The following is a 12192-nucleotide window of genomic DNA, read 5'->3' as shown; positions in this document are numbered from 1 at the left end:
AACCTCAGTCTGAATCGTTGAACATTGATTTATCTACCGATAATGCTTTCTAGATAATACACACATTCAGTGCATCCTTGACAATTCTGCAAAACATCAAGAAAAAAATGCATTTGTGCATATAAGCTGTTTGTAGGCAGTCACAAACTTTGCTGTAAAGCTCCAGAAAGACGCTATCTGAAATACTGAGAGAGTAGGGTGTGCCACAGTTTCACAGTCTCCAAAAGACAGCGGAACCTTAAATTCTCTACGCATGTCATAAAAAATGATGTAGATTGACTGTAGTGCCTGGTTGAACCGCTGAGTGGAGTCTGAGGAGGCGGTCGCTTAGGTATGGGGAGTTCTGTCCTGGCAACCGGAGAGGATTGCAGGGTTGAGCTTGCACTGGGCACAATGACAAAGACTTATGTGATGCTTAATGGACTCCAATCACTGCTAATGTGGTTAAGACCAGCTGGGATCAGTAACACATGCAAGAGAATTGTTTTTTGTGGCCCATATAATGCATTGATTGACTAATGCAGTAATATCCACACAGGTCAAATGTCCATTGTGCTCAGTTTGTGTTAAATAATGCCGGTGACTGCTGATTATGAAATATATTCAAAATGTGCATCCTGCTACAAATTCTGCTTTTTTTTTCTGTGATGCCCATATGACAGTGAATGTAAAAGATTCAGTGCTCAAAAAACATATAAATAAATAAATTCTTTCATCAGCCTGATGCCATCTCAAAGATTGGGACATCTCTTCTACACAATACAAGCTATCAGTACAAAAGGTACGAGTACTAAAATTGTCTATTAAAGTTGTACATCAACTCACAGATCCACTGTTAGTGGTTTCATGGGGAATTGGGTGCTTGAAATATTTCTCACAGACGTATTATTGACCACGGTAACAGTGACAAACATCCATTTGTCTTGTCTAAAGGAGGCTGCCAGGTTCAGTACAACTGTGGGCGTAAAGAGGCTAAAACAGAACCCCCGAGATGTTGCTCTGAAATATGGAGTAAATGCAAAAACTGTTGTTCATGAAGAAAAGAAAATTACCCTGATGCAAATATAATCCTCTCAGTATGTATGGAGTCTATAATGATGTTGCTGTTGGTTTTATGTCTCACATAACACCTCCTATTGAGACACACTGAGCTTTAAAGCTGTTGGTGGAATTTTTTTTCTCCAGAATATAATCTGAAGTAGCAAAACATCAGTGCTATGTTGTCGGCTGTTACCCATTTGGCTTTAGATGTTTGAACACGAAAAACTGTAGACAATTTTGCCCATTTTGGGTTTTCCAAAAACTACGTAACATAAGATAACAGTACTTAATCCAAGCTGCATCAGAATCTTCTAATATTCAATAGGATTTTTAGAGCAACACTGTGTGATACTATTGATGCAGTGATTGCTTTGTCCATTCTTTAACTTTGTCCATGCTTTTATTTCTTTGAGCAAAATGTCCAACATTATATCATAGTTGTCAATTTTAAATATTAGATTTACTTTTTTTCATAACAGTTTGTTAAACTATATTTTTAGAATTAAAAAAATAAATTTACGATGTATAAGATAGCATAATTTATCATTAATTTGTTTAAAATATCTCTGTTTTTCATGTGTGTTAATATGGCAATCCTAAATTAAGAACTCCATGCATATTTTAATTTATTTTAAATCCTCTCTTACTATTTTAAATGGTGCAACGGTTTTTCTGTTTTGGCATTTCCTCATCTACATAAGCTGCCCTTGAGTGACAAGTTATAAATTTTCACATGAGATTGAGAGCTACAGCAGCTCAGTGTTTGTTTTAGGACATGTGGACATAACATTTGAACTTTATTATCTGATTATATAAGCCAGTGCGGGGCTGTTTAACTTACGTGCGTGCTATTACCAGATTTTTTCTTCCAACAGCCTCACTGCAGTCATTATCTATTAACTACCTGCTTTAATTACAGATCCATATTTTAACTTGTTTAGCATTAAATGAACGCCTTTAAGATTGTCATCACATCTGTAAACATCATTTTAGCATTTGGATTGCATAAAACCAAGGGAAAGATAATCACACGCATACTGTAAACAACAAGTCATTATGCAAGAAGAACACATTATGAGGCTTTAATCACCTTGTTGTCAGTACCCACACCACTGTTTGCTGAGCAGATCTGTTGCTGTGTTATGCAACAGCACAGCAGCAAATGCTCAAACCGGTTGACAGACAGAGTTTGGTCTTAGACGTGATTTGATATCTAAACCCAGTAAGTCAAACCCAAACTGTGTAATTTGCTTTCCTGTCATCATCAAAGGATTCTGCTTGTGATACTGGGCAGCTGATGAGGAGTTTGATTTTCTCCCAGAAATGCTGCTGCCAGATATCTGACTCAATGTGTTTTCAAGCTGTCGTTTTTGGGGGCCTTTTTTGTTGTATTTGTTTTCTCTGATGTAGAAGCAGTCGCTCTCTCTCTCTCTCTCTCTCTCACTCACACACACACACACACACACACACACACACACACACACACACACACACACACACACACACACACACACACACACACACACACACACACACACACACACACACACACACACACACGAGTGTACTCATTGAATATGTCATTGCTGAATTTATTCCTTGCATGTTCTCACCATTACCAGCTACATATACATAAACTGTGCTACATACAGATGGTGGAATCTGCTTCCACAGAATTCCCACCAGTGTTTCTCCCCAGTTTAGCAACATTTCACATTTCATTTGAGCAGTACAATATAATGTATTATTTATTTCACCAATTTTAGATATTCCCCTTTTGCCGACTGCATTACAGGCTCTAAACTGCCCCAGTTGTGGAAGTATTGTTTAAGCTTTCACGCTGTCTCAGAAATTTCTTTCATAACAAATGCCCAAGTGAAAGTGAGTATGGGTGTTCAGTGACCATTGAGAATTTAATTTGATCGCTGAGACGTGTGCATGACTTTGCAAACATGGACTTTAAGTGTAGAAAAACATCAAATGGATTAAGTGGCAGAATGACTGATCTGCCGACAGCTGGCCCAGTGAGGACGATGTCGGTGGTTCCTGTTTTGTACGTTTCCAACCTCAGGAGCGGCACAACTCTTCAAATTATAGCAGATTGTTCATAATCATTCACACCATTGTCATGGAAATTGAAGGGAAAGGGTGAAAAAAAAATGATGACATACCACCTGAACTCTTCTAGAAATGCAAATATAGTAACTGATGTCAATTGTCACATCTGTACATTTGTACCATTGTCGATAGTACATCGGTACCGTTGTGCAGATGTACCTTCTGTACATCTGTACCATTTTTATGCCTTGTACGCCACAGTCAGTATAATTGTACATAAATAGATGATCACTTATTGGATAGATACTAAGACATAACTGAATAATAAATGCAAATGTATTGGATTACAGCTTGGCAGATATATATTTTATTGCACCGGGTCTTCGAGTGCACAGCAACACAGTTTATTATTTAGATCTTTTTTACAATTACAGTATGGTTTTCATGGAAACTGCATGATGTTGAGATAAAAGATTTTAGCTTAACAGAAAGAGAGATCAAAAGGTCAAAGTTTTTACATTGTGCTTAGCATTAACGTTTGTGTTCACCATCAGCGTAGTGACTTTCCTCAGCATCTGGATCCTCAGAGAGAGGACTGAAATCAGTTTAGTCCTGATGAGGGCAGAGGAGGTTCTTTTCTAAGAAAGAGGGGAGACACTCACCGACGCTGGCATCTCTGACAAACACAGAGCAGACTCAAAGGGCTGGGTCCTGGGGAGAAATACGACATCAACAGAACAATGCTAATTTTGACTGAATACCCACTTTAGATTTGGATGCGGCTTTAGATGACAGACCGGCGGCGTTTATCTGGAGCCCAGATTCTTAGCCAGAGCCTCCTGTCCTCCCCTGTGATTTTCTCCTCCCCTTCTCCCAGTTAATAATGCTGCACATTATTTCCCATGCAGATAGCCATAGAGCGTGAAATCAATTTAAGAGCAGAGAAGTGTGAGAACAAACTCAACTGGAGAGGAATGTCTGAATTTCAATATTTTCTCATTTAATAAAGCGTTCATGTGCTCTGTGATTTAATAAACACTGTGCACAGAAGGGACGGCTCAAGGTAGAGGAAGGGCTTCTTGCAATTTTTGTTGGGGTTATGAAAGAGGATAAAAAAGAGTATTCACTATGACTGCTTTAGTTTTATGCAGAAATTAGATAAATTTCCAAGCATCAATTTGCATCCATCTCATTCCACCTCTAATTTCTCTTTACTCTGACATTACAAAAATAGAAAATGTTTTTCTTTTTTTTTTTTGTCTGTTTTTTTCAGTAGAATGTCACAATGTTAATGAGCGATCCTTGTAGAGACAAGTCCTGCAAAGGTCCCAACAAGTTATTGGAGTGTTATTGAACACAGACACTGCTGCCTCTGGCAAGCAGAGGTAGAATGAGTAGGAGAGCAGAGATGCAAGATGGTGGAGGTGGGTCAGGCCGTCAAGTCACTGAGCTGTGCCCACAACAGCCACTGTACTCCAACCATAAATAAACCACCTTGACAAGACAGCATCATTTATCAACATTAGGTTCTTGTGAAGCGAAACCAGAGAGTCGAGCCGACAGTCATTTACAGGAAAACATCTTTGCTGAGGTGCTGAAATAAATCTCACATGTTTGGGCCTGTATTTTTAACACAAGCAATGTTTTTCCAACATTAATATGTGAAGCCCACACAGCAGAGACTAGAGTAAAAAGTCAGATAGAATTCAAGAGTTCAGGATTATTAGTAAAGTCTCCCTGTAATGTGTGTTGTTAGATGAGATTATCTGTCTGTTTAATCCTTGGTCGAGTATGCTTCACTTATTTAAGTCTATAAATAGTATTAGAAATGTGAACAGTAGCATTAAAGTGCTGAATACTGTGTGACAAAGACAAATCAGTAGAAGCGGTACCACATTATGTCACTACTGTTAGAGTGCAATGAAAGCTATGCTGATGTATTTGATGGACGCCATCATATGATTTAATCCCTTACACTTAGCTCTTAAGTACTAAGTCCATGGGAAGTCTATAAGTTGTTAACATTTTGAGAGCACACTGCAGCCACCCACAATGCCTTGCAACAGTGAATCCAGGTGAGATACCCAGCCAAAAAACAAAAGCGTAACATTAAATGTGCATGAACGTTTGTAATAGACCCAAAAGCAACTTTTGCATTTAACAGAATGGAGACAAATAAGTGATCAACTCGGTTCAATTTCTTTATCTTCGAAATGGAGGGCTTTTTTGTTGTTGTTTGTTGTTTTTCGTGAACTGCTTACGAAGACTCTGTGGAACTAAATTACATTTTGCTTTCTCTTTGACCAGATTACCCTGCAGCACAGGGCAATGTCAATAATTTACATGGAATGAACAGGTAGCGTACAATCAATCGTCTTTCTTTCTTTCCCCCATCTGATTGGATTTTCAGTTCAGGCCCTATCGGCTCCCCTCAGGATTTGGACTGTACTGAAATTTTTGCCAGCTCAGTCTGTGAATAAAGCTTTATGGTGCAAAAGCTGAACTTTCTGCAGCCTGTGTAACAGCCCTTTGCAAGTCTGGTTATACTCTAGTGCTGGCAGTATAATGCCTTGAAGGGTTTCTCTGTTTGCAGGGTAGTTAGGTGGCAATAAGCAGGAGCAGGTTACAATTTCATTGCAGCAGAGCTGCAGCATTTTTAGTATTACTACTTTTAATTATGATGTCATGACTGTGACATTATGGAGGGTGACAAATTTCACCATCTGGGAAATGGATTATTTTGCTTTAATAATACACACACACGCAAACACACACATACAAAATCAGCACCATGTGGAATGCAAAATTATAAAATGAATACTTTAATATTACTAAATATCCATATTTTTACATGATCCAGTTCTACTATGTTATTTGTAACGCCAGATGTCAGGTCAGGCAAACTGTAAATAGAGTTCTGCTGGCTTTGGCAATACAGCATGGGCAGCACTGGAGTACATGTGGAACATTTGAAGCAACTGTAGTGAAAGGAACAGAAGTATTCATAAGGAGGAATTAAAATGTGCATCTTTACTTCATTATCATATCCTTGTCAGAAGAGAAAATTAGCAAGGAACAGAATTTACAGTAATGTTCAGAGATATTATTATTCCTCCGTGATTCTTTCCTTGTGATTTACTGTCCAAGTCCACCCCCTGATTTTGAGATTTGCTCAAAAAACGTCACTTTAGGCCAAACCACAAATGACAGAACTGGAATACATATGTGACATTTCAGAAAATTAGTCATATGAACAAAAAGAAATGGAAAGGAAATGCATACATGAAACATAATAAGTGATTATGGTATATTTTTCGAACATACATTATAACATTTGACAGAATATTTCATGTAGAAGTGCAGTGCAAGGACCTTTGTGAGGTTGAAAATGGGTGACATTCCATCAAACTTAGTGTAAGCGGAGGAGAAAATCCTTTTCAAACCAGCCCAGTGAATGGGCTGTTGCTTTGGGCACAGAAGCAGCTAAGAGTGGTTGTCAGAACGAAGGCATGGCATTTGAATCAGACCCAGAGATGCTGTTTATATTGGTCTTCACTCATTTCACTTAAAAAAAAGCACCTCAGAGGAACAAGGTGGCCTCTGTTTGTGAGCAGCAGTGGTGCAGAGTGGGAGTGGGGAGGTGTAACTAAGAGTGTTCCTTCTCACTCAAAGAGACTGCTGCATCCCACAAGCAAGCTGTGTTCAGATGCAACTTGTCTGGTTTTATTTGGCAATATTTGACAGCTGAACTGTTTTTGCAGTCCATCTTTTGGCCACAAATAGCCAATAGCCTTGTTCCCTGACAGCACGGATGTTTGAAGTAATAACACACATCCAGTCTGTGAGTGATGTTTGTCTGGTTCTGTGTGCTTGTGACAGCTCAGACAGAAAGATTTCAAACTCCACTCCACTTGTTATTTTCCTCCACTGCAGGCCATATCTGTTTCACTCTCACTCATGCTTTTGCATTACGGACGTTGTGTCATGAAACTGTGATAACTGTGAGTTCTTTATTCAAGCTGGAACATTTTTAACTCAGCAGACGCTGTCAGCAGTGAATCTGTCTTTGTTCGCCTGCATTGTTTTATTGGTTTTGTACCCCATCCCTCGTGAAACTTCAGGTAGAATTCACCAGCAAGTTGTAGAAAAACTGGATCAAGTTTAGCACAGCTGCTGATTTAGCATAACCCCAGTGAAGAGTAGGGCTACATTGTGTATGCTTACAGTTGGCAAGTCAAAGGAAAACTAACAGGTAGAACAGCTTCAGTCAGCATTGGCATTGGTTCTCCAAGACTCTGAATTCAACTGGAGAGTCCAAAAGACATTCCACCATTTGGGATATTTTGATGATACTGTTTAAAATCCTTCCTCAAGTGTTTCATTGGGTTGAGATCTGGTGACGACGACCGTCTCCTATGATTAACTTATATTTATCATGCCCATTCAGTGACCCCTCATGGCCTATGGATGAGGGGGTTTGTCATACCAAGAGAACTCTTCCTTCAGGATAGAAACATTTCATCATAGGTGATCACTCTGAGCTACTTCTTATTGATTTGCAGTGACTGTCCTCTCTACAGGGAGAAGTAGACCCAAACCATGTAGCAAAATGCCCACTATTTAGATTCTTTTCTGAACTGTGTGTGAATTACATTACATGCCTAACTGTTTGTGTTGCTTTTTTAACCAAAACATGCACACAGTTTTGCAGCTACGTAAGAAAGATCAAGATTTTAATTTGTAAAATCCCTTTTATACATTCACAATCTGAAGCACAGTTGTAATAATACATTTTAATGCCTACTACATATTGTCTGTAAAACTGCTTCAAAACTCTGATAGTGAAGATGCCTGCTAGTATGTGTTCCAGACTTTATATGATTGCGTTCTTTGCACCTTTAAAAATGTGGACACATGGCATGCGAAGATGTTTTGACACAGTCGCTCATAGCAAATCACAGATTCAAGGCGCCCACGTGCATGCAGAGCAATAAACGTTCATCTTGACTAACAATTTAGTTGAACACTGAGCACTGACATGACAGAGGAAAACTGTTAATCCGTGAAAAACCTTGAACACCTTCATTTACAATGACAAATGTTTTCAGTTGCGTTAGATCTTTTTTTTTTATTGATTATAAATGAAGCAAGCTTTCAGGATAACGGTATTTAGTCTCTGTGTTTGTGTGAAAGTTCATGTAACATGCCATTTTACATCAAAGCATGATTAATGCAGTATGACTTCTCATTTAAATAAAGATAGAATTTTTGTCATTTTTATTTCATTCCAGCACATTAGGCACAAACTCGGCTATATTTTAATTGGCTTCTCATGCGCCAAATGTTAAATTAAAAAGATAACAGAACAAATTAACAATGAGGAGGTGACTAAAACTCAAAATAAATTAACAGCTGAACCACTGATGGGAAAAAAACAGCCCAAGAAAATGCTAAGACTAACGGCGTTCTGCTCATTACAGAAACCTTGTAAACATTCTATTTATTCCTAAACGAACTCAGTAACAAAAACAAAAGATTATCGCTGCCTGCTACTTTCATTAAACTGAAAGCCAACAAACAAATAAAACTAAACTGAAGAAATAATATCCTTAGAGAGCTAAACTGAGGGTTTTTAATGAGCTGGCCAGCGAAAGTCATGAAACAAACGTTTACTGGTTGAATAAATGTTGCTGTTTAAACATCATCTATACTATATATATTAAAAAAAAAAGATCTTGCACAATAATCTGGCTAGAACTCTGTTTTGACTACTTTCATTTCTAAGAATCCCGCATATATGGGATTGTTCTGCACTCTGTAGCTTGAAGTTGCCTTCCTAAGAATAGACATTGATTGGTTTAGCTTGCAGATATCTAATAGCCTCCCCAAACCCCACACCACTGACCTTTACTCCAGAATGAACCCAGCAGCTGCAACAGAAAGCGATATTGAATGTTATATGGTACATGTAGTCATAGACAGACTTCTACTGCACATTATTCAGTGCAAGGTGTTTAATCATGCAATCTGCCAGAAAAGGACTCCTCGTAGCCGAATACTATTTTGCTTCCGAAAAGCAATTTTTTCAACCAAAACACAAGGGAGAAAGATGTCGGCACTTGAATATGTAGAACTAACCTTCACTGGTACTGTTTGGATTCATTGAACAACTGACACATGTCAACATGATTGACCCGGGAAGTCAGACATGCTGCGTGTTCACCTTCGATTGGTTGAACATGAATAAGTCAGCTCCAGTCTGCTCCATCTTATCATCAGCGGTTAAGTGATGGAATAGAGGTCAGCCTGTGCAGCAAGCAAGACGTGAGATGTTTCTATGCCAAAGGATAATAAGCACAGGCAATTGAGTCCCAATGTTGTCAGGGAGTCACTATCTGCCTTCCGCTGGATAACAAGAGGGGATCAGACCAGCGCTTTTCCAGGGTGGCGAGGGAGGTGAGTTTAATGTCACTCTCTAAAAGCTATTTCCAAGAGCTCACCTAACGTGGCCTTTTTCAAGGTCAGGAGACACGAGGATCAGAGTTGGATGTCTTCATGGGCACACTGCCAACAGCAATCCAATTTCTCAAATTCACTTAAGACATAATACAAATCCAAAATCGAATTTTTTAATCTGTAATCTGATATGATGATAATGTATAGTTGTTGATGCTGTATAGATAATGTAAACTTAATTTACTACCAAGTTCATATAATAAATTCACAAAGTATGCATCAAAGAAAACGTGCTGAGAAAACAGATAATGGTGTTTCTCTCTCAGGCCAGCACGTTCCCATCATTTTGATAGAAGTTGATATTTGTTTCACCAGAGCTTTTCTTTCGCTGTGTTCGAGTCTGACCGTGGCTTTGCATCTTGATGTGAATCCTCGGAGGTTCTGGCCTTAATTCTCCTCTTGCCTTTGACAAGGAAACACGTGCGTCTACATCCCGGAGAACATCCTTAACTTCTGGCGCAATCGAGAAGGAATTTTTGTGTTCACCGTACCAGTGATTTTTTTCCACTCACCCATAAGATTTACGCTGATCCGTCTACCAGCACTTTTGCTATTTTCTAGTTTTCCTGTCTGCACTTGCTTTTTAAAGCCGCAACCCAACTGTTCATTTTGGCAAACTCCCTTTGATATGGCTGACAGATTTTTGCTCATTAGAATCTACTTCACCTCTTTACTCCTTATGCTGACAGACAACTCCGCCTCATTCAAAGAAAAAATACACGTGAATGTGCCACCACACAAACTCCTAAGCTTTTCATTTGGTGCAGTTTCTTTAGTAACACAATTTAGATTGTCTTTATCAAAAAGTTTGCACGATTTGTTTTCTTTTTTTTTGGTATCAGCCTAAAATATACTGTACCATCTTGATCAAGATGAATAATTGAGTAGTTATGTTTTAATATTTCAAATGATGCAGAGACAAAAGGCACAAAGAGAATCAACCACCTTCACTCTTTAACCTAAACACATTATGAGTCCACACATGCAAGCCAAAAAGAAAAATGTTGTGTTTAGAAAGATAGTTAAAGTGGGGGATGTGTGAAGACTTCAGAAAAAAATAAAAGAAACTGAGCACTGAGGAGACATTAAATCAAGAGAAAACAAAGTGCCATCTGCTGACTGTATTGTTAAATTTTCAACATGCAGCAGCCACACCCCTAATCCTTTATTTATTTCCTCTATGTTTCAAAGATATTCCTTCAGCACCCATCTAAAGGCCTGTTATTTAACCACCAAATTACTTCGTTTGATAACTGTTAACCTAATTTAGCAACAACAAGCCCTGTATTATCAAGACAGCCATGTCTTTTCTTCTTCTTTTCTTTCTTTTGTGATTTCTTTTTTAATGATTTCTTTATTATTAATTGAAAGAATTCTTCCATGTGTGACTTTTATTCAAAATAGGTGCAGTTAAACACACACATTTCATTCAATGCTCAAGAGACAAGCAACATGTCACGTGAAAAGAAATGAGCATGTAGGAAATAGCAACAAGTAACGTGAGAAGAGTTCTTAAAAAAATGTCAAAATAGATATAATTCGCAAACGCTGGCTCGATGTGTAGAAACAAGCTCCCTTGTTCGAAGCTACAGTGGGGCAAAAATGTGTTTAGTCAGCCACCAATTGTTCAAGTTCTCCCACTTAAAATGATGACAGAGGTCTGTAATTTTCATCATAGGTACACTTCAACTCTGAGAGACAGAATATGGAAAAAAAATCCAGAAAATCACATTGTAGGATTTTTAAAGAATTTATTTGTAAATTATGGTGGAAAATAAGTATTTGGTCACCTACAAACAAGCAAGATCTCTGGCTCTCACAGACCTGTAACTTCTTCTTTAAGAAGCTCTTCTGTCCTCCACTCGTTAGCTGTATTGATGGCACCTGTTTGAACTCGTTATCTGTATAACAGACACCCCACAGCCTCAAACACTCAGACTCCAAACTTCACCATGACCAAGACCAAAGAGCTGTCGAAGGACACCAGGAACAAAATTGTGGATCTCCACCAGGCTGGGAAGAGTGAATCTACAATAGGCAAGCAGCTTGGTGTGAATAAATCAACTGTGGGAGCAATTATTAGAAAATGGAAGACATACAAGACCACTGATAATCTCCCTTGATCTGGGGCTCCACACAAGATCTCATCCCATAGGTTCAAAATGATCATGAGAACGGTGAGCAAAAATCCCAGAACTACACGGGGAGACCTGGAGAATGACCTGCAGAGAGCTGGGACCAAAGTAACAAAGGTAGCACAGTACGCCGACAGGGAATCAAATCCTGCAGTGCCAGACGTGTCCCCCTGCTTAAGCCAGTACATGTCCAGGCCCGTCTGAAGTTTGCCAGAGAGCATATGGATGATCCAGAAGAGGATTGGGAGAATGTCATATGGTCAGAAGAAGAATGCTGAGTTGCGTCCCAAGAACACCATACCTGCTGTGAAGCATGGGGGCAGAAACATCATGCTTTGGGGCTGTTTTTCTGCAAAGGGGACAAGACGACTGATCCGTGTTAAGGAAAGAATGAATGGGGCCATGTGTCGGGAGATTTTGAGTCCAGACCTCCTTCCATCAG

Source organism: Acanthochromis polyacanthus, chromosome 8 (assembly GCF_021347895.1).
Source record: "Acanthochromis polyacanthus isolate Apoly-LR-REF ecotype Palm Island chromosome 8, KAUST_Apoly_ChrSc, whole genome shotgun sequence".
Classification (NCBI taxonomy): Eukaryota; Metazoa; Chordata; class Actinopteri; family Pomacentridae; genus Acanthochromis; species Acanthochromis polyacanthus.
The sequence above is the reverse complement of the archived record's forward strand: the minus strand, read 5'-3'. Positions refer to the sequence as shown.